The following is a 24,978-nucleotide window of genomic DNA, read 5'->3' on the forward strand; positions in this document are numbered from 1 at the left end:
GAGAATCTTATTAGAGATTACTGGTTGTCGACAAGTAACATTGCACATATATTGATAAAATGCTAAAATGACCTCATCGGTATGGAGAAATAAAACCGAACCAAGCTGTCCACCTATTATGTACGCTGCCGTAAAATTAATTAAAAAAAACAGTGCTTGTTGCCCTTCCCAAGATGAAAATGACCATACCAAAGCAATCATTTTTCTGCTGTGAACTGAAATAAACTTATCACTAGTAGACGTCAAATCCATTTGAAGTGGGAGGGTGAACTAGCATACCAGTACATAAAAGGAAATCAAAGTGTACAGTGGCCCCTTGTATATCGCGACCTCACCTATCGCGAATTCACTGCCTCGCATTTTTTTTCTATTTAAAAAAAAAGAATATAAAAGGTTGAAACGGCAAGACAGTTGAAAATGGCGGCGAAAAGTGGCGGAAGTCAGGGCACTGATACGGTTTGGGATGCCGAGGCGGAGTAATGTGGAAGTTCAGATTCCATTTAAGTCCGGGCATTGGGCTGACGCCTTTGACGCTTATTTGAAAGTAAAAATTGCTTGGCGAATTGGATGGCAGAGAGCAACAAAGAAGGGGGATTATTTATTTATATTTTTTAGAAATGACAGCCCCAGCACGGCAAATGGAATTGATCTTGTCCGACAACAGAGCACTTATGCCTATGACCATAGCGGAACGTCTTGCTTGGCAGATTGGACAGCAGACAGCACTAGTGAAGTGATTTTTGTGTTTGTTAGGTTTGGTTTGGGTTATTATCTCATTATCTCATTTTTGTGTGTGCATTTTCGCTTTTTACCTTTGTTTCTCACTCCTGGCTTGCCTTTCCGATTGCCCAGCTGCGCATCATTGAAAATTAGTTCCGGTATTGTCTATTTAAACCCCACTGATAATTTTGTTATTGTTGGATTGTCTGGTTTACCTTACCAGGTTTCTAAATTTCCTTGTTCCATGTTACTTGCTTCCCAGTGTTTTCCTGGGTCAGGTTTGATTTTGTTATTCGACGCCAAGTCTTTTGTTACTTTCTTTGCCTCCAGTCTAAGTTATTAAAGTTTCATTTGAGCAGTAGCGGGCCGTCAGGGCCATCAAGGCCTTCTTTGCTGGCCTAAGAAATATCTGAATTGTATATTATTATATTTTGTCCATCAATACTTATTAAATAATTCCAAATTGTCTGTTAGCTTCCTTTCATTGCGTTCTCCCCTGGTTGCATTGCTTCCAGATGTGTGTTTTCATATTGAAGCATTTAACCAATCACATTTCAGCCATTATCTGTTACCAGTGTCAGAAATCTGCCTCAAGGCCTTCACAATCAGTTCTGCAGGCTCTGCTGCATTAAACAAGCGTCGATAAGACTGTTGCTTAAACCAATCGGATTTCGAGTTGGCAAGACCACAATGCCTTGTCGCAAGCGTAGGGATATGTCATTGCCTTCTCGTAGGCGTAGGGATACGTCATCGCTTTCACCAACTGTGATTGGGTAGTGATTAGCCAGACCTACCAAACTGTATCTGGAGCTAGCTACACAAGCCATTTTCAAGACGGACTTTGCCAGAAATATGACAGAACAGGTTCGACTTTCAGCATTAGCTTCGATGGCGATATAAAAGAAGGAGGATGGATATTGTGTGTGTAAAAAGGATTTTTGGTGAGTAAAATATGGCTATATTCCTAAATAATATTTCAAATGTGAGCCAAGTTCTGATATCCGAAAAGCTCCGGTGTTTGTATTTAATCACTAAATGCTGCTAGGAAGTGGATTTTACCCCATGTTCGGTTAACTTCTTGATGTAGCTTCTTAATGGGACAGACGGCTTAGTGAACCATGACCATTGTTGGCTTTTATTGATGTCTAGACCGTGTTGTTTTACCTTGTTTTGTCGCCGGTCTTTTGGTCGCCGGTCCTTTGGTCGCCAAGAGACCGGTCGCCAAAAGACCAGTCGCCAAAAGACCGGTCGCCAAAAGAACTATCGCCAAAAGACCGGTCGCCAAAAGACCGGTCGCCAAAAGACCGGTCGCCAAAAGACCGGTCGCCAAAAGACCAGTCGCCAAAAGACCGGTCACCTAAAGACCGGTCGCCAAAAGACCGGTCGCCAAAAGACCGGTCGCCAAAAGACCGGCCACCAAAAGACAGCAACGAAAATACTGGCGACCAATCGACCACACACAAGGTTTTATGGCCATAAAATAGTTTTTGAGGGTTGGATTGATTTGATTTGTTGAAGGCGCTACGAGAAAATGCACAGACCGCTACTGCATTTGAGCAATCCTCCCATCATCCTTGCCTGCTTCCCTGCTTTCCGGGTCCACTCCACAGTTCCTCGGCACTACATGGCCAAAGACGAAACAATGTGTGGGAATGCTGCTGCATGCTTGATGGTCAAGCCAGCTTTAATCAAAAAGTTCGCCCGTCCTCATGGTTTAAAAATCAAGAACAAAGCCTATGTTTTGAAAGATTTGTTTATAACAGATAATGGTGTTTTTTAAGTACTTTTGGTACCTGACCCGAGTATAGTAATCCCTCGAATATCGCAGACAATGGACCCACAGGACTCCGGAGGCCACTGACGGGTACCAGGTGGGCAAGCAGCACGTGGGTCTGATAATATCCGAGGCAAAAACCGGGCATGGGAGGAGTTCCGTGAGGCCACAGAGAATGACCACTGATGGCGCTAGACCAATGTTTCCCAACCTTTTTTGAGCTGCAGCAAACTTTTTGCATTGAAAAAATCTCAAGGCACACCACTATCTGAAAATATTCTTAAATTATTTTTTATTTATTTATTTTTTATTTATTATTCATATTTCTTATGATTTTTATTTTTAAATGTTTTTTTGTTTTTTTATTATTTATTATTTGTATTAATTTAAAACTATGTCACCGATATTAACATTATAAAGTTGTTCTAAAAATAATTAATGCAACGGTTTTAAACCTTATTTTAATCTTTGACTTTTTCTCCCAATTTTACGCAAAAGTCATGTGCTCAGAGACTTTACGACGACAAAAGTTTATTCCCCTGAAACCAAACCATTTTCGGTTCATGTACCATAAAACCTGAAAAATGACATAAATCTTGTAATGTTACGACTTTTTTTCCCTCTCAATATTACTTCACCCACCTGACATTAAGAGAAGAGCCGTTTTGTGCTCACACTGATTTCATGTTGACTAAAGTTGAAGCCTGCGAAACCAAAGAGCTTCCAGTTTACTTTACATAAAAATAAGCAATAAAATGACTCCACACTTATTATATCACGATTTGAATCTTGTCATAGTACAATCTATGATTTCATATTTGAATTTTCATCTCGTCAATAGTTCGATATTAATCTCGTAGTGTTGAGATTTTTCTTTGTTAGAAATGGGTTCATATTGTTATTTAAGTTTCCTCCCTGTCTGCTGATTTTCGTTTCCCTACTCTTGTTTGTCCCTCGTGTCGTGCCGTCCCTTTCGCACAGCTGTGCGCCAGAAACGGCAAGACAGGAGGGACTTAACAAGACTAGGGAAACAAACATAATCAGACACAGAAGAAACTGTGAAATAACAATACGTACCCAATCCTAACACTCTCGATATAAGATTACTATCTAAGCTTCCCTTAGCACACTGGAAATTCCTTCATTCATTTTTTTCACTGGACGATCATTAATTCATTCACCTTCCATACCTCCCAGCCTCGAAAGGTTTGTGGGGGTTGCTAGGGCCTAAGCCAGCTATCTTCGGGCGACAGGCTGCCTACAAACAAGACTGGTCGCGAGTCAGCCGTAGGGCTCACAGAGATACAAACGACCACCTGCACCCCCAATCATACGGCCACCAGCGAGATTTGAGCCCATGCATGCCCGCACCGAAGTCAGGCGAGAGGTTAGCGCGTCGGCCTCACAGCTCAATCTAGGTCACAACCCACCTGTGTTCAGCGTGGGTTTCCTCCGGGTACTCCGGTTTCCTCCCACATTCCAAAAACATGCATGATAATTGCCCCTATTTCTGGGTGTGCGTTGTGCCATGCGATCGGCTGTCCACCGATTCAGGGTGTGTCCCGTCTCCGGCCTGGAGACTTCTAGGATTGGCTCCAACACCCCCCGCAACCCTTGTGAGGATAAAGCAGTTCAGAAAATGAGATGAGACTTTTGCCACTGGTGGTGGAATGTGTCCCAAATGGCCCGCTGACTACAGTTTGGAGACCCCTGATTTATTATGTAACATGGTCCCTACTTGTATGATGAGATATCACCCTACAACTGTCAATAGTGTCACTCTTTGACAGCAAGCAGCAAGCCTAATGATACAAGGAGGGCTCTCTCATATATAAGTGTCAGGTGTTCTCTCTTCCCGGCTTCTGCCCTGTTGACTTATTCATCGTTCCACCACCTATGTAGACACCAACCTCCGTCAGTCACATCGAGTGAATGAAATGAGCCTATCACATGACGAGAGACAACGTACCAAACCCCTACAACACAAACCCCTCGCCAAACTATGTCAGTTACGCTTCTTTGCAGTCAAGGGTGCAACAGTGTCCTCACGTGGCTCAACGAAGGACTACCTGCCATCTCTGAGTGTTTTTATTATATTACATTACAATAATACAGTCCACCCAGTTTAAATGAGATTAAAACATACATTATATTATAGTACATTATGTATATAATATATTATGACATCATATATTATGAGATGATGTAATGTGATGTAATATAATGTAATGTGATGTAATATAATGTAATGTAATGTAATGTAATGTGATGTAATGTAATATAATTAATATGATATAATATAATATAATATGCCCGGGTGGCCCGGTGTCGTGAGTGGTTAGCACGTCGGCCTCACAGCTCTGGGGTCCTGGGTTCAAGTCCAGGTCGGTCCTCCTGTGTAGAGTTTGCATGTTCTCCCTGGGCCTGAGTGGGTTTCCTCCGGATACTCCGGTTTCCTCCCACTTTCCAAAAGCATGCACGGTAAGCTGATTGGATACTCTAATTTGCCCCTAGGTATGAGTGTGAGTGTTAATGATTGTCCGTCTCCTTGTGCCCTACGAATGGCTGGCCACCGATTCATTGTGTCCCCCCCGCCTCTGGCCCAAAGTCTGCTGGGATAGGCTCCAGCACCCCCCGTGACCCTGGTGAGGATAAAGCGGTTCAGAAAATGAATGAATGAACCCTACCAGTATTCGGTCCTTCTCAAAATCAGACACCATTTTCGGGTTTCATATTATGGGCCAAAGTGCGTTCCTTTTAAGATCAGTCTAGGATGCATACTTTTGCTTCTGAATATGGGGCAATTATATGTTTTTCGAGGGATGGTTAGGAACCCTAATCTTTTATTTATAGCAAAAATCAGATAGTTTTGCCAGGCTGAATTACTCCCACTCAGGCAAATGTTTAAATTTGTTCCTTTCGCACTGGGTGGCAGCAGAAACTCACACAGAAAACCTTTTCTTTTTTTTTTTTTTTTTTTTGCTTCCTAATTTAAAATGCCAAAAGGGGCATCAAGACTGAGAAAATCAGTATTTCATGATATGTGAATTTTTAGCATGGGGAAAAAAGATACACTGATTAATTACCTTTGCCAGAGTTTTTTTTAGTCTCGCCCATCTTGTTTCTTGGAATATGGAGCTCTCATTTTCTTTTGTTTACGTACAGAGCTAATTGCTTCTTTGAGGCACAATGAAATATATATATTTCATAGTCAATAAAAAATCAGGGCTGGTTCCTGTAGCACATTTGCTGTCTTCGAAGTGAAATGAATATTCACAACACTACTTCACTCACTGGCTTACCTGGACGGAATTCGTTATCAGGTAACTACTATGAAATGTTCTTTTCAGTGTTATCAATGGTGAGTTTCTGTATTTATATTAGTTATTTATTTCAATTGTATCTACTTAATTATATTCATTCATTCGTTCATTCATGCATTTTCTTAGCCGCTTATCCTCACAAGGGTCACAGGTGCTGGAGCCTGAATTCATATAGTTTTCACAAAAACGTACAGTTCTATCAAATTTGACATAGATAAATCGCGGATTAAAAAAACAAAAACGAATTATCCATTCTTTTTGAAACAGAATAAAATCTCTAAGAAGTGACAAATTAGCAAAAAGTTACATAGAAATATCCCCAAACCAACAGGATATTATCAAAAATGGATTGGAAGTCACCCTGGAAAACTCCAAAATGTGAAGAAAGAAATCAACATTAGATATAAGTACTTTAAAAACATGGGCAGATCCATCAGGGTGGCAACTCCCGCCCTAAAAGACAAACATGGGCAGATCCATCAGGGTGGCAACTCCCGCCCTAAAAGACAACCTTGACACCCCAGTCATTGCCAATGAGTGAATGGATAAAAAAAAGACATTCACTTGTGCAAAAGTCCAATATCTGTTAAGCTCAAGTCTATCATAATGTGAAATTGATATAGATTCAATAAAAATAGAGTTTAAATCCAATTCACATACATTACTCTGGAACACTAGTATCCACACACACACTAAGATGGAGGTATTTTTAAACTTTCTCCAGGTCCCAACATAAGTATAGGAAAATGATCTAGTTTGCAAAAGCCTTTCGGCATGCTCCACATATAAAGAGCATTTTTAATGTGGAGAGAATGATGAAAATGTGCAGCGACTGCAGCAATGGTAGTGCTGGTGCCTGCCCGTGGAGGGCAGTGGTGCATTGGAAGCAGCTCCATCCTATTTGGTGAGCTGAGTGTCATAAACAACATCACACACTACTATACACACGTTTGGTCTATAACAGTGCTTCTCAATTATTTTCTGTTAGGCCCCTCCTAGCAAGAAGAAAACTATTCGCCCCCCCCCCCCACTTCCCACCGTGACTATAAATAAAATCATTTTATAAAATTGTTATAAATACAACATTTTATCCTTATTAACATTAAAAAAAGGAAAAAAAGAAAGAAATATAGTCAAACTTACAAAGAATAACTTTATTAAATCGTGTTTTAAGTCTGCAACAGAAAAGATGTTAAGTGCATCAATGCCTGAAATAAAAAATAAATGAGAGCGCCACTGCCAGCTATTGTAGTGGATGCGCAATTACACTTTATACTAGTACGGCCAAAAAAATCCTGTTCCCCAGGGTTACACTCGCCCCCCCAGGTATCGCACCACGCCCCCCCCCCCCCCCCAGGGGGCCGCGCCCCACTATTTGAGAAGCACTGGTCTATAATAACAGTAAACCAAGTAGGCTGCATAGAATTGCCGCGGTTGGCTGACTTTTCAAATATATACTGACAAATATAATGAGATTTAAAGCTTTCACCACAAAGTGCACAAATAACAAAAAACAATACACTAATAAATAATCAGTAAATAAAAAAATGAATAAATAAGTAGTCCAAATGAGATTACAGAGGGGAGCGGTCTTATTCCTTCTGAAGTCCAGGATGAGTTCCATGGTTTTAGAGACATTCAGTGCCAAGTTGTTTAAAACAAATTTGATAATCACATGAGGCCCATCATCTTTTTAATGGTTCAGGATCCAAATTAATGTGAACGCATGTCACCCTTCACCATGGTAACAATGAAAATGGCATGAATAGAGTGAGTGTAGCCCTGGGTTGATGCAGGGCGACTGAGTGGCATGCTTTTAATCTATTAAGGAGTCCTGTGGGCTTTGGAGTAAAAACAGAAGCGTGAGTGCACATAAGCGATGGTCGTAGTGCAAAGAGTGAGTCATCGTGGCTCGAATATGCACAATCATCCAAAACAGAAGTAGAACCTTTAAGGCAAAAAGGAAATCGATTATTTTTATTTTACGGATAACCGTGTATCAACTACATGTAGTTGGAACCTCTGAGAATCTTTCGGAAAATTGGGAATTTCCAGACATTTGTTATAATGAAGGAGCTTGCATGTTTTCCACGGGCCTGCTTTGTTTTTTTTCTGGGTACTCTGGATTCCCACTACATTCCAAAGACATGCATGGTAGGCTGATTGGACACTATATATTGGCGCCAGCACCCCCACGACCCTAATGAGGATAAAGCGGTTCAGAAAATGAGATGAGAGGTGTACATTTAAATGAACAATCTGGGAGTCCCTCACATGGTACCCAAAGTTGTGTGGGATAGGCTCTAGCATTTCCAGTGACTCTTATTAGTATAAATTGTTAGGAAAATGAATTTCTGCATGTTTATTTAATGTTGATTGAAATGTTTGGGCCACTAGATGAAGAAGCAAAGTGCAAATATTACACATTGTTCTTTTAAATATTTGCAGAGCATTTACAACACTACCTTTTCGGCATGGTTACTCATTTAACTTAGTATTTGGTTAGGAGGTAATCCTTTTCTGATTAAAATGCAACATCGGCTTGATAACTCAGGAGGATTATCCATAGTGCTTATATGGAAACCTGAAAGGTGCAAGCATGGTGAGCACTTAATTTTTGCTCCTGGTTGCAATTCCATTTTTGGCCACTACTCATATCGTTCCTTAACAGCAGGGATTGGGAACCAAAATGTTGAAAGAGCCATACTGAACATTCAGTCTTATGTAAGATACTGAAGAATGTACCTGGAATTTTCCACCTGAAACTTTATTTGTGACTGAGGATCCAGATTTCAGTGCATTGAACAAATTAGAATCATTCACACGGGCTCAATAGTGCTTAAATCCAATTAATACTTGAAATGAGCTTGCTCTCTCTCCTGTTGGTTGAACGTTTGGGAGAAGATCAAACAGTAAGTGAGCATGTCTCACTCAAATGACTGTAAATCATCTGCCGTCCGCCCAGTGTCAATGAGTCCCATCAATGCCATCTAATCAAGTCAAGATGGCACTGAAGATGCACCTGTCGGCAATGGTACTAGTACATATTGACTAATTTAAACTCCTTTATGGTGGAATGAGATTTTATAGTTACTGAATGGTATAAAAAGCAATATTATTACAATTGGCATGACAACTTTGCTCCAAAATGTCTTTTTACATCGTTATCTGCTCTGCAAATTAGAAGTAAGCAGGCCAATAGAGTAAATGCTAAATTCCTTTGCTGACCTCCGACTACTTAGCCTCACAAAAATAATAACATCTTCCATATTCTGCAAGTTTGAAAATAATGCCTTTAGTTGTTATGGAGTTTGCGTGAACACACACACACACACAGACGTCACTTGTCACTTGTTCACTTGTTCACATCCAATCAACTCACGTGTTTATCATATTTGAAGTGGGTAACAACTGAATGGTCGTTAATTCACCTGCTCTCCCTCGTTAAAGGGGATTGGACAGCTTTCACAGCCAATGCCACCCAATGAGTTCATGCTATTAAAAGCTCTGTTACAATACAGGTGCCAGATAAATGACTTGGATTGCTTTTTAATTCTATTCAGGATATTTGATGGTGATTGCTCCCTTGATTGTAATCGCAGAAGTTTATGCCGCATAATATTTGATTATTATTTGTAGGTTATGACAGTGTTTAATCAGAAAGGCTGGTATCATTGAAAATATTGTCTCAAGCAGCAGACGAGAGCTGCAAACAACTGCCGTGTATCCGTTGGCCACACTCTCTGCGACACGGTGCTGCACTCTCGTAGTCGTCGGCCACACATACAAATGCAAGCATGCAGATGGTACACAATACACAATTAGTGTGATAATCATTTTTTGGCTCACTTCAGCATCATTACTAAAATGCATATGTGCTCATCACGTCCATTCACCATGACACTACAAATACAATAGGTAGGCATGACAATAAGATCTGATCTGGTCGTAAACCGTTTCGACTGAGCGTCGAATGAGCGTATGTTTACGTGCTTCGTTGTTTCATTTAAGGCAAGAAAAGTGCCCCTCAGAAGGGATTTGTCCAAAAAGAATTCACACAGATCTGTGATACACACATCCTTTTAAGATCCACAATTAAAACGTTTTCACGTGTAATTTTGAGATCTTCAAATTTGTCCTTGATATGTGCGAGACCGAGCGCATATCGCATGTGATATGAAATGAATACATTAATGCGTTCCGAGACCGGGCTCGTATGTCAATTTCCCAGTATCTCAAATCAGTTATTCTCATAGAAATGAACTCAATACAAATTACCTTATTTTATCGCATATAAACCTTATTTGTAACTATGAAAATGATGATTGAATCAAGAGTACGGCTTATATGCACACAAGACTTAGTGTTACTATACTCTTTTTCACCAGTAGATATCAGCAAATTAACATTTACTTTTTGTGGTTATTTTCTGTTTTGCAGTAAGAAAACAAACATGACTGGACGAATGACTAACTGCTATATGATATTAAGATTCATCTGTGTTTTTGATTCATACAGTATCTAAAAAAACACATGCGATAATTTTTCTTATAAACAGGCGTATTAACTTCCATATGATATTGACCCTAACATTTTGCTTTTGATTATTATACGAGGTATGGCTTATATGTGATAAAATATAATAATCCTTTCCCACACCCTCTGAAAAAACACCAATATTTTTTACTACAATGGAAAAACACCGTGTTATTTGTTTTAATTCCCCACCGACTCACAAGTTAACAAACACCTATTTAGTATTTATTATATTCAATCAAACAAACAACAGCTTGCCCACCCTGATGGAGTCTTTATTGTCACTGTTGACTTCAAGAAAAGCATGTTTAAAGACTGTTCTACCCAAGTTTATTCAATACGTCAAATGCAATATGAGAGAAGAAAAAAAGACAAAAGTCTTGACCATGTCTACTCAAACCTCAAACATGCTTATAAAGCCACTTCCCTGCCTCACTTAGCTGGATCAGACCATCTCTGCATATCTCTCATCCCGCGTACACTCTACTCCGGAGGCTAACAAGGCCAAAAATAAAGACAATAAAAACTTGGCCCGAGGACGCTTTTTCTCAGCTGCAGAACTGCACCAACTGGGAACCTTTCGAACACAACAACCTCCTGGACTATACGGACACTGTACTTTCCTATATCAGAAACTGCATTGACAACATCATTACAGATAAACGAATACAGTTTTTTTTTCTAACCAAAAACCCTGGATGACCAAGGAGACACAATCACTCATCAAATGCTGTAACACTGTCTTCAGATCAGGGGACAAGATGAAATATAGAGCTGCCAGAGCAGAGCTGAAAAGAGGCATAAGAAAAGCCAAGGCAGCATGTACTAAGAAAATTGAGGAGCACTTCACAGAAAATAACCCAGAGAAGATGTGGCAGAAGAAGGTGGTGAAGAAGGAGTTTAGTCGAAAGGCAAAGCTCTTAATTTACCAGTCGATCCAAGTTCTAACTCTTCTCTATGGTCACAAGCTGAGTCATGGCTAAAAGATCCCAGATACAAGCAGCTGAAATGAGTTTCCCCTGCAGGGTGTTCGGAGATAAATTAAGAAGCTCAGTCATCTGTGAGAGGCTCGGAGTAGAGAGTAGCCTGATGAGCTACCTTGGGCATCTGAATTGGATGCCTCCCTGGTAAGGTCTTCTGGGCATGTTTCACTGGGATTAAGGCCAACTGGATGACACTGGCAATAACTTAGGATCCTCCTGGAAGAGGATAAAGTGACTGGGGAGTCTGGGCTGCCCCACTGAAGCTGCTGCTCCCGCGATCTGACCTCGGATGAGCAGATAAAGATGAAGATTTCTTTTACAGTTGTTCTTGTTAGTGCAGGGACAGTGAACATATAGTTAAATGATAGTACAGAGATAATTTTAAAAGTCCTAAATAAATAAATGGACACCATAAAAACAATGTCCCTACCATATCCAGCCAACGAGCGGATAGTTTGACACGACTACTTTGGTCACTGAAAGTCATGGTGTACTGTAACAATACTATAATCAAAATTGGAATCCCAAAAGTGTTTCAGGACTATTCCGTAAGGTGCAGTTCTGCTGTTTTAAAATGTTAAAATAAATCATTCCTCTGTAAAAATGCTTGTAAATATGACTCTGTCTGACACAACATTGCTTTGATAGAGAGAATAACAATCAATAATCCAATCAATAGATGCTCATTATATGTAGTAGTACTTCATAAAAGTAATGTGTACTAGTAGCACAAAGGTGATGCTGCATCCAAAACAGAATCTCTATTAAATGATAGAAATGCCTTTTCATCAGGAATCACAAACAAACAACAGCTACTACTAAATCGTTCAAAAATGACGGTGACATAATGTGATGCCATTATCTGTATATGGCTTCGAGGTGGAATACTGGCTCATAAATATAAGCAGAGTTTACAGTCAAGGAGGTGGAGGTGTATTAGCACAGCTAACTCAATTTCACACCCACACATATCCGACCATCTTTTCGTCTATACAGCAAAATGCATGTAAAGATAATTCAAATGGTTTTATACCAGGGGTTTCAAGTTCATTTTTGCCGCAGACCAAATTGTAAATATAGGTTCTCTTTGAAGGGCCATTACCTTTGCCTATTTGGTTTGTCACAATCGATTTGTAGATGAAAAATGGGTCGATAGTTCATTGATCACATCAGAAGTGGTTCTTAACCTGGGTTTAATTGAACCCTAGGGAGTCGGTGAGTCGGTCTCAGGGTTTCAGTGGCGCCTTTGCCGCGGAGGTCAAGACACATCGACTCATCATGTTTTTATACAATAATATGCCCCGCTTGACCATCATTGGCTGCAGATGATCACGTGACACTGCTTGGCCAATCAGTTGACATATCTTGAATTTGAAAAAAATATCACATGTTATTTTACACTAAGTAGGGTTTGGTGAATGCGCATATGAAACTAGTAGGGTTTGGGGAATGCGCATATGAAACTAGTAGGGCTTGGTAGCTCCAATACGGATAAGAACCAATGACTTAGAGACATTGTCAAACTAAAAATAGTTGAATATCCTAATTTATGAGCCTTCTTTAGCAAATAATCATATTTTTTACCAATGCAACAATGCATTTTCTTTACTCCCAATACCAACTCACTTGCCTGTGTAGTACAGCTATTGTCAATACTGTATGATACAACATTTAAAAACATAAATAAATAAATTAGTTATTAAATAGCTATCAAGGCTCGGTCAGACACTCATTATCTGCCAGTGATGCCGTTGGACGTCCAATCCATTTGAAGTGGGAAGACTGACAGTGAATGAATGGATGGGTAAGACATCTTCTAGATATTTTAAATGAATTAATTTTAAAAAATGGTGGGTGGAGTGCACCTTGGCCAGAGGAAGAACTTTTTTTTTACCTAGTTGCCTGCCATTGACAATGCTCGACGTCCAATCCATTTAAAGTGGGAGAAATGACCGATAGACGAATGCAACCCACATTTGTTGGAACCCTCTCACTTCAAATGAATTGGTCTACTAATAATAAAATTATTGAAATCCACAGGAGAAAGGTGTTTGGATGTCTTATGATTGAACATCTATCATCATCATGGGAAGAGGTCATTTTTTTCACGACGGCATTGCAGGGAGTGGCCATCTTGAGCAGATCAACCGACAGTTGGAAACAAAATCAACTGTGAATCGCGAGATTACTCATGCGCACCATCAGTACGTTATTTCTTAGCACTGCTCAATACCGGTGGCGTTGCTTTAGCACTGTATCGGTATTTGTGCAAAACTACCGTCGAGACTACCTGCACAGATACGCCAACATAAGTTCATTCACTGCCATTCTTTCCAATTCAAATAGATTTGACATCCACCAGTCATAAACTAATTGGTGGGAGGATGCATCTTGGTCAGAAAAAATAACTTTTATTTAAGTGCCCATCTGCCATTGGATGTCCAATTCTTTAAAAGAAGGATTTATATTAGCAGATGGATGGATGTTTGCTTCAAAATCATTAGACAGCTCCCAGTGATAAAGAAGGGATAAGAGCATTGATATTTAAGGTTCACTTTTCAGTGGTGTGTAGATTTGTTGCACTGCCAAATAAATTCATTATGACCAAATAATGCATTCTGCTCATTCTTATGTTACACATGATCTCCTGCAGTCAAGTGTAAGGTCGGGTGAGATAAATATCATCCATCGTTTCTAATATCTCCTACCCCGCCACCTCACTTTCTCTCTTTCCATCTGTGCCAGTACGTGCTTGAGGGTGCACGACTCACAGAGGTTCGCCTCTGTGACTGTAAGCAAAAGTGACATTCCTCGGACAATACCCTGACCAGTACACGTGCACACATACTGCCTCATTCACAAACACACACACCATAATATACACCCATACAATCTGTGTCCCTCTACTCAGTCTGCTCGCACGTTCACAAGCATGTCATCGATGAGCTACGTTTTAAAGAGCGGAGCGACACATTGAATGGATGAGATGAGATGAGACCATTTAAATTGTAATGTGCCAACGTGAAGCTTCCATTGGTCAATGGAGCACATTCGAGGTACTGTCGCAAACAGAGAAATGTGCCAACACAAGGCTCCCATTGGTCAATGCAGTGGTGCTAGAGTCACTGATGTAAACGCGCAAGACTGATATTGTCCATTGAAATTACCACTGTTTTTATTTATCTTTATGTTGAAAAATTGTTTTGAATTATTATTTCATCAATAACAGTGACCTTACAGTTCTGGGGTCGAGGTTTTTATCCCAATTCGGTCCTCACTGTGTGGAGTTTGCATGTTGTCCCTGGGCTTTCGTGGGTTTGTGAGTCTTTATGTCAATAACTTGTTGCAGAAATAAACTAGTTATGACTTAACTTTGAAACTAGGGCTACTTATATGAATTCAATTAATTGGACTTCTCTGAGCCACAATCAGCCACAAAAAAATCAACCAAAAAAAGCGCAAAAAGTGTTTCTAATTGCTATGTTTACTTGTAAAGTTCATTCCTTCATTCATTTTTTGAATCGCTTACCCTCATAAGGGTCATGGGGGGTGCTGGAGCCTATCCCTTCAGGTACGAGGCAGGGGACAGCCTGAATCTGGCCAGCCGATCGCAGGGCACACGTAGACGGACAACCATTTACACTCACACTCATATTTAGGGGAAATTTACAGTGTCCAACCGACCTACGATGCCTGTTTATATATATATATATATATATATATATATATATATATATATATATATATATATATATATATATATATATATATATATATATATATATATATATATATATATATATATATATATATATATATATATATATATATATATATATATATATATATATATATATATATATATATATATATATATATATATATATATATATATATATATATATATATATATATATATATATATATATATATATATATATATATATATATATATATATATATATATATATATATATATATATATATATATATATATATATATATATATATATATATATATATATATATATATATATATATATATATATATATATATATATATATATATATATATATATACATATATATATACATACATACATACATATATATATATATATATATATATATATATATATATATATATATATATATATATATATATATATATATATATATATATATATATATATATATATATATATATATATATATATATATATATAGTATTTTATGAAATACCCTGTAATAATGACAGCTGATAAATAAGTCCTCTTCCTTTCCCTGTAATGTATGCATCCTTCAAATACTATGATTCATGCCACCATTATTCAAGAACATCCTCTCTTCAAATCTAACAATGCAACATCTGTCTTCTTCTGTTTAAAGTCACTCAGGAGCATTTTTTTTAAATTCTCTGCTAACAAAATATGAGAGCTCGGCATCACGGTGGAAGCAGGCTGGCAAGAGGAGGCATTTAATCATTGTGTTTTGTCAAAGCCACGCAAAGATGGTTGATGTGGCGTCAGGCAAGGCTGTATCATGAAAGCAGATTGTTTTGTACGTATACTGTATAGTACAGTGGTACCTCTACTTACAGAATCACGTGAGAGTGTTTTGTATCTTGGAAGTACAAACACTCCACTGAAGACTACAGAAATTGTACAACTAAAATTGTATTTGAGAAAAAAAAAACCTTCCCATAGTCTATTAGGGAAAAGAATACATTAGCTTCAATTGCAGTAATTGTTGCCGCTAAATTGCTCCACTGTCTGCAAGCAACCATTGGTCCTGTCCACTGCCCAGTTCAAAATGAATTTGTGAATTTGGCAAACGAAAAAAAAATACTTAAGTTCATAATAAGTAAATAAAATGTACAAGGAGATGGACAACGATTCATGCTCACACTCATACCCTGGATCAATTTAGAGTGTTCAAACAGCCTACCGTGCATGTTTTTGGGATGTAATAGGAAACCAGAGTACCTGGAGAAAACCCTTGCCAGTCCATGAAGAACATGCAAATTCCACACAGTGAAGACCCATTTGGGATTGAACCCTTCACCCCAGAACTGTGAGGCCAACGCGCTAACCAAAACAATGATGACAACCGCCGGCCACCTAAACTATGATAATAAACTGAAATCTAAATATATTTGAGCTGGGCAATTGTTAAATTTTTTTTGTGTATAGACCCATATGAACAAAATTCATACATTCCGTTTTTTGTACCGCTTATTCTCTCAAGGGCCACAGGGGGTGTTGGGCTAGCAATGGTCAGTAGGTAGGGTACCCTTAAATTGGTGCCAATTGCAGGGCACAAGGAGAAAGACAACAATTCACGTTCAGACTCAGACCTCAGTGCAATTTATTGTGTGAAACAGGCCTACGTGCATGTTTTTGGGATGTGGGAGGAATTCGGTCTACCGAGAGAAAATCCACGCAGCAACCAAGGGTACTCCACACACTCGATCCTTGAACTGTGAGCCGTAATCACTCTATCACTATGCCACCATTTTTCGATTACCGTATTTTGCTGTTTAATATACCCGGATATATTAAACAGCAATGTCAGAGTTCATTTTCGTGACTTGTTTTTTTTCTTCGGGGGGCCTTGGAAACCAAACCGAAATTGTTTTACAATAAACACATGCCCACATTATATACGGGTACCTTGTAGGGGCGTGCCTTTAGCGTCTGACCCCACCTACGTCCGCCTTCTCTCTATATAAGAAGCATGTCGGCAAGAAGTGTTCTCAGTCAGGTTTCAGAGCTTACATACGGCACTCCACATTATAAGGCGCCCTGTCTTTTTTGGAGAAAATGTAAGACTTTAGTACGCCTTATAGTCGTAAAAATACGGTACAACATTTTCATAAATTTGTTACTTGGCCATAAACCTGAATAAGGTAAGACCCCACAAATGATGACAAAATGAATTTATAGTGGTGATAGGTTCATCAATAATTACCCTTCACATTGTAATTATCAATAACTGCAGGCAGACATCTTATTCAATTATTGACATTTAATTAAATAGAATGGATCACGGATAAGAAATCTTAAGGGAGGAGATCTTCAAAAGTATCCTCTCGAACCGTATTTCGCGTACAGCTTTAAGGCATTTTGAATAAAAACAATCACGCCTTCATTTGACCTAACAATCATATAACAATTACATAAAGAAGCCCGAAGTGTCCCGAGTGTTATGGAAGTGGCAGATATCCGTATCTGTTGTTAGACCTTGGCGTCTCTTTGCCTTGGATAAGTCCATGTGAGAGTTGACTAGGCGGCAGTTTATGACCTCGAGCCGAACAATAGAAAGACTTTTAATGATTTAACAAAGAAATGAATTACTACACATATATGTATAATAGTAATACAGAATAAACCCAACACGTGGCTAAAGAAATAGAGTCACCCAAGAAGCAAAATGGTAGTAGAGTCAAGAAAATGTTGAAGGATGTACTCAAAAACTCCTGATAATGAACTCTTTTATCTTCCTGCACAAGTGCTTCCAGGCTTTTCTAAACGGTTCTCGCGTTCTACTCCCCAGTGTAGCTCCATCAGGGGAAAGTGGTCATGTCAGACATTGCCAGAGGATCTAATGTGGTAATCTTTGTTATATTTCTAAAGTGAAGAGCTGAGTGCTTGAGCCATACTAATGGGGATGGGAAAAATAGGTGGTACGGTCTTCAGAGGCGGGTCTCTCCTTACTTTAAGCTTTGGGGCCTCAAGCGATGGAAGATCATAGGCTGAACACTCGTCGCCTGGTTACACTTAGAATGTGAGCAGCCAATGGTGGCAGCTGAAGTTGTAATGGATAAACTAAAGTCTGAGTTGTGCAGGATATTTAATTAAATTGCCTCCTGGATGGGATGGGAAGTGCTTTGTGTTTTCTTCTTCCTTCTGTTTTCTAATGCAAGTTCAGACCCCTGAAGGCTATGGGGAAAAACTGTCCCTAAGTCTATTTTCCGTGCTTTGTGTGACCTGTAGCGCCTGCCAGAGGGTAGCAGCTGGAACAGGTTGTGACCAGAGTGGTATGGGTCCATAACAATGTTCCCGGCTCTGCTGATGTAGCGAGGGCTGGCAATGTCATCCAGTGAGGGCAGAGAGCAGCCAATGTTCTTCTGGGCGGCGTTGATCACTCTCTGTATGGCTTTTCTGTCTGCTGCCGTGCTTCCAGCGCACCACACTGTAATGCAGTATGCCAGGATGCTCTCGACAGTACCTCTATAGAAGGTTACCAGAAACTTAGTGTCTAAGTTGTTCCTCCTGACTACCCTCAGGTAATGGAGTCGTTTCTGGGACTTCTTCTTTGGATGAGTAATTGAAGGTGATAAGAGCCAGAGAAGTGATGCAGTAAGGGGACTAGAGATACCCATAGGTGGCCAGTGCGGGCATCCACGTGCCAAGAGTTGGAGAGCAGAGTATGTTTACCAGGAAGCTGAGGCTACGCTATCGCCAAGTGGAGCCATCACAAATCCCAAGACCTCAACTGAGCACCAAGGAGAGATGGCAACCCCAGCCAGAATCAAAACTACAGGTATCCTGGACTCTCCAAGAGATTGGCAGTTGCAAGGGAACCGCAAAGGACAACTTAATTTTCCCAGCCATATTGTTGTCACCACATTGTGTGCAACCCTGTCATTCTCCTTGGGTCAGTGCACAAAGCAAGTGTTGTAACTGGAGGTGAAAGTACGATGGGAAAATAAATTGGAGGAAGCATTTGAGAGGAAAATTGGCAAGTAAAATCAGACTGGTCAGTGACTGTCCGCCGGCTGCTTGGAGGGCAACATGCCTCCCGGTGGCGGTTGGATGTAGCAGGTTCATAGCCAGTTTCTTGGTAAGACCACTTTTATTTTATTTTATTCACATTTTCATTTGAATCAGAATAACAGGATGTGTTAGCCTCAAAATCCCATTATTTGTTTTCAGTCTAGTTCCCCACGCTTAAGGGGTTGAATCATTCGATGGAAAGTATCCTTGTCCTTTTAACAGAGTCATTCATGCGCAAGTCAACAATCCCACGTGTGGGGGGAACATTACAGTCAAAGGTGTACATTTCTTTCTGAAAAACTGAAAATGAACAATATCTGAAAGAGGCTGCTATCTGGATATGAAAAGCATTTCCCATTGTCTCTTTTGTGGAATATTAATGCGAGCCTTTGTGGTCTTCACACAAATATCACGGTTACCGCTGGTGTTCTCTCTCATTTTGCACCCTCAGAAATGTTTTGCTACTGACACTTTTTCTGTAACCACCAGGTGCAGACGGCCAAGAAGGAGAAGAAGGACCTGCATGTGGTATTCTTGGACCTTGCCAATGCATTCGGCTCAGTGCCTCATGAGGTTTTGTGGACAGCGTTCAACTTCTTCCAAGTCCCCGAGTGCATCACAGGTCTGGTCAGAGCCTATTTCCAAGACCTCCAGTTCTGCGTTGCAACACAGACTAGTACAACTGCCTGGCAGCATCTCGAGATTGGCATAATGGCGGGCTGCACCATATCCCCACTGGCGTTTACCATGGCAATGGAGCTTATTATCCGAGCATCCCGATGGGTGGTTGGAGGGGAACGGTTGAAGAGCGGACTGCGTCTTCCTCCAATCAGAGCGTACATGGATGACATGACGACAATAACAACAACAAGCGCATGCACCAAACGCCTGCTGGATAAACTCCAGGGAAACATCAAATGGGCACGAATGGAGATAAAACCCAGCAAATCCCGCAGTATCTCCATTGTCAAAGGCAAGCTCACCAATGAGAGGTTCCATGTCAACAACGAGCCAATACCAACCATTCTGGAGAAGCCTGTCAAAAGTCTTGGCCGCTGGTACAGCGCAGAGCTCAAAGATTCGAAGCAGTTGGAGCAACTCAAGCAAGATACCATCAATGGCCTCAAGCAGATCAACAGCACAGCTCTGCCTGGAAAGCTGAAACTGTGGTGCTTTCAGTTCGGGCTGCTGCCTCGTCTCATGTGGCCAATTTCCATCTATGAGGTCACTATATCCCACGCCAATCGGCTGGAGAGACTGGTGAATTCGCAGGTGAGGAAGTGGCTTGGACTGCCGAGATGCCTGAGCAGCATTGGCTTGTTTGGCAATGGAGTTCTCTCCCTACCAATCTCAGGCCTGACGGAGGAGTACAAATGTGCCAAGTCAAGACTGGAGATGACTCTCAATGAATCCCGGGATCCATTCGTCAGAGGTGCCGCTCCAACCCTAGCAACGGGGAGGAAATGGAGGCCATCTGCAGCAGTTGCGGGGGCAAAGACCGCCCTCCGACACCGGGATATAGTGGGTCATGTCCAACATGGCAGAGGTGGCCTTGGGTTGGAGACAGCAACACCCACCTGGCAAAGGGCTGCCCCAGCTGAACGGCGGCACATGGTGGTGGAGGAAGTGCGCCACCAGGAGGAAGCAGCCAGATGTGCCACAGCGGTCTCCCAGGCTCAGCAAGGCCGCTGGATGAAGTGGGAAGGTGTGGAGAGGAGGAAAATCACGTGGGGCGATCTGTGGAGCATGGAGGCCAATAGACTAAGCTTCATCATTGGAGCCACATATGATGTCCTGCCCTCTCCAACCAATCTACATGTCTGGTATGGAGAGGACCCAGCCTGCCTCCAGTGTGCAGCCCCGGCAACCCTCAAACACATCTTGGTGGGTTGCAAGACCAGCCTAACGCAGGGAAGATACTCCTGGCGCCACAACCAGGTGTTGAAGTGCCTGGCTGCTGAACTCGAGAGCAGGAGGGTAACCACCAATGCCTTGCCTCTCCAGACTACAGTCCCACAGAAAACAACTTTTGTTCGGGAAGGGGAGAAGAGAGGAACCAAGACATCTCCTCCGGATCCAGGCCCACTGAACGCTGCCCGGGACTGGGAAATGCGGGTGGACCTCACCCAGAGACTCACCTTCCCACCAGAAATTGCAACAACCAACCTGCGCCCCGATCTGGTCCTCTGGTCCAAATCCTGCCGGCGTGTCTTCATTGTTGAGCTCACTGTCCCATGGGAAGAGGCCATCGATGAAGCATTTGAGCGGAAGAGGCTGCGATATACCAACTTAGCAGCTGAAGCAGAGGGGCGGGGCTGGAGCGTAAAGGTGTGGCCGGTGGAGGTGGGCTGTCGAGGCTTTGTTGCCAAGTCCACCACAAGGCTCCTGAAGGAAGTAGGGATTAGGGGGCAGGCCCAACGGAAGGCAATTAAAGAACTTGCCACTGCAGCGGAACGGAGCAGTCACTGGCTGTGGCTGAAACGTAAGGATGCAACATGGGCTGCCAATTGATCGCGTGGTTCCACCTTGCGCCACACACCCGGGGCTGATCATCCTGTGGTGGGCCAACCTCTGCAGAGGGTGTCTTGTTATAAGTGGCCGAAACACCCAATGACGTGTGGGGCAAACAACTGATGATGTGGCGTGCAGGTGGCACCACGTGATCCTAGCCAAATCCCACCCCATGTAAGACGATATCTCCAATCACTGTCAATTGATGTGCTGAATATTAGGGATATTTAACACCTAGTCCTATAAAGAAGTCTAAGATATGTCCATCAATTTTTGATATTTTGTCAAATTTTGCTACCACTGTTTTCTTATAACTACATCCAATATACTCACAATTGTGACCATGTAATCACGGTACTGTTAGTGAGTCAATGTTCTTGATTCTTCTTTTTGAGAAAGCAAAGGTACCCTTACTTATGAAATAAATTGGTTCCAGAGGTTATTTCGAAACTTGTGAGAAAGAGAGACGTATAATGACGTAATCAATATCAAATAATATTAAGAAGTAACATACGGATGCTGCGCAATACGCAATTTAGTTTTGTAAGCACGACTAAACTTACACAAGATTACACCGAATGTCCCCGTAAAAAAAGGTGTGCTTGTCGCTCTTCCCAAGATAATAAGACATCCAATCAAGTGGTGTCCAATCATTATTCTACTTAGACTTTTAAAGAGTTTATCAATAGTAAACGTCCAATCCATTTGAAATGGTAGAGCTATTTTGAAGTTGTGTCACGACTGCTGTTGTCTCCTTGTTACTTGTTAACACCTGTTAGGTGAACGAGCAAGTTTTATAAAAAGAAAACAATGTGAAGCCTCAGATTATCAATTCCTAAACTCACCATTAGTAGCTGGATTACCGGTGTTTAGATTTAGAAGTTTGCTTTCAAACCATTCGTACATCTCGCCCTAATGAATGGACATCAGTCTATTCTTTTGTTTGTTTGTTTTTGTCGCCACTTATAACACACCATTTTAATCCCAGAGCCGATGGGTTATTCTCTTTTTAATATTATTGCGCCTAATTGAAATAATTTTGGTTCAAGGTTTTTTTAAAGTTTTTTACCAGCCTCAACAACAGAATGCGGCAAACTCACAGCCACCCTGAGTGTAATTGTCAGCATCTCAGCTCTCTCTTAGCCCGGTTGTTGCATACGGAGCAGAAAAACACCCATCACCTCAGGCCTTTTGAATGCATTGCTGATATCTCTCTTTTGGTTTGGATTGCTTTTTTCTGCCTCTTCTAAATATCACTATACTTTGACAATTTTTTGTGCACTTAAAAGTCAGGGTGAAGATCAATTAGTCATTGTCATGGCCCACATTGTAGTTATGGTCTCCTTTGGAAAGATTTCTGTTGGCCAAAGCCATATTAATATTTAATGGTTTGACTGCTGTTGAGGCATTCAATGTCTAATTCATTGTCAATGAGAATTCATGGGAATGTTTATTCCCAAGGGCGACAATTGATTGGACATCAAACACCGTCAATATGATATAAACTAGGGTTTCCACTAGTTGACAATGACTAAGCAATAGACTAATGAATCCTCATCTGTTTATAAGTTATCAGTTCTTTGTCCATTCATTAATTCACTCATTTACCATACAGTGATTACTGTACCACTTATTCTCACAAGAGTCTCAGGGGTGCTTGAACACATCCCAGCGAATTACAAAAAAACAGGCGGGGACACCACAAACTGGTGGTCAACCAATTGCAAGGGACAAAATTGTCCATTTGTCCTTTTAACATAACTCTTCACATTAATTTAAATTGAAATTAACAATTTATGTGTACATCAGTGACCTTAAAGAAAGAGTATTACTAAAAAAAAAACTTAAATATTTTCAAACATTTAGTTTCTCTGTTGAGGCACCCCAGTGGCTTGAGTGGTTAGCGCGTCAGCCTCACAGCTCTGTGGGAGGAAAACAGAATACCCGGAAGAAACCCACACAGACCCAGGGAGGACAACCTCCACGCAGGTGGATGGACCTGGATTTAAACCCAGGATCCCAGAGCTGTGAGGCCGACGGGCTAACTACTCAGGGCCGGACCACATGTAAATCATCCATTTAATGAAAATAAGAGACGCTATTTATTATTTAGATAACAACATTTGCAGATATATACTGTACATTAGGGGTAGGGAACCTATGGCTCGGGAGCCATATGTGGCTCTTTTTATGGGTGAATATGGCTCTTTCTGGGTGCATATGGCCCGGGATACATATGTGGGTCTTTCCAAGGGTGCATATGGCTCTCCACTAACCTGGGAAGTAAAATATGGAAATCACTGTTGAGAGAGCTGAGTCCAGAACGTACAATAGCAGCGTCACGTCGATCTGTCATTGACACTAGCACCACTTTAATCTTAATTTTGTTTGTTATTACTCTTCTGCATGCATAATCTCATTGATACTGATTGATTAGCAACAGCATAACAATGTGTTCAAAAAAAATGAGACTTTTTATACTTTAAAAGTGGTGAAATGACAAAACATAACACTCTTTAATGAATTTTTACTTTTCAATTCTGAGAATGTCTCTCAAGAAATAACATTAGAAAATATTTATATATATTTGTTTATGGCTCTCTCTCTCTCTCTCTCTCTCTCTCTCTCTCTCTCTCTCTCTCTCTCTCTCTCTCTCTCTCTCTCTCTCTCTCTCTCTCTCTCTCTCTCTCTCTCTCTCTCTCTCTCTCTCTCTCTCTCTCTCTCTCTCTCTCTCTCTCTCTCTCTCTCTGTCAAAAAGATTCCTGACCTCTGCTGTACATAGTTCTGCTATAATGTCATTCTTTAAATGAGTTTATCATGAGTTAGATTGTCCAGTCCATTTGAATTAGGAGGAATGGCAGCAAATGAACATTCACTTTCAGCCCTTCCAGTTCACAAGGATTGGACGTCTGTCCATTACCTATCAACGTCAATGGCCGTCAATTGCAGCATATAAATTAAATTTAGAAATAGATTTAATAAACCATTGAGGAGGTCACAGCTGGACACTTTTGAGGAATTTTGTACTCATATCATTTTACGACTGTCCCTTTTTGTCCATAGTGACCTGAAACAGCCCTGGCACTGTCAAATGCTCTCAGCATTTCATCTGCAATTTTCCCATCCCAGTGGGGGTGGGGAGCATCACATTCTGGGCTCTGCATGCACAAGAGGGTATCGGTTCTTTATTATTTCAGTGCAATCAACCTTAAACGTGGTTTGATGTATTTTCACTGTTTGAATATTTAATGTAAGCTTTTACAGTAAATTGTCACTTAAGGTCATTTATAGTATGAACTGTCTCAAGAGGGGGAGGGTATTTACAGAACAAATCAGAGAGAGTCATCAATTGC

The 24,978-nt window shown here is 40.7% G+C and overlaps 1 protein-coding gene across 1 annotated transcript in view; it reads right to left on the bottom strand.

The window, feature by feature from the left end:
* The window catches only part of olfm2a (olfactomedin 2a), a 62,285-nt gene that overhangs the window by 30,616 nt on the left and 6,691 nt on the right, over window positions 1–24,978 (bottom strand). The gene's annotated exons all lie outside the window — the stretch shown is intronic.

This window comes from Stigmatopora nigra, chromosome 15 (genome assembly GCF_051989575.1).
Source record: "Stigmatopora nigra isolate UIUO_SnigA chromosome 15, RoL_Snig_1.1, whole genome shotgun sequence".
Taxonomy (NCBI): Eukaryota; Metazoa; Chordata; class Actinopteri; order Syngnathiformes; family Syngnathidae; genus Stigmatopora; species Stigmatopora nigra.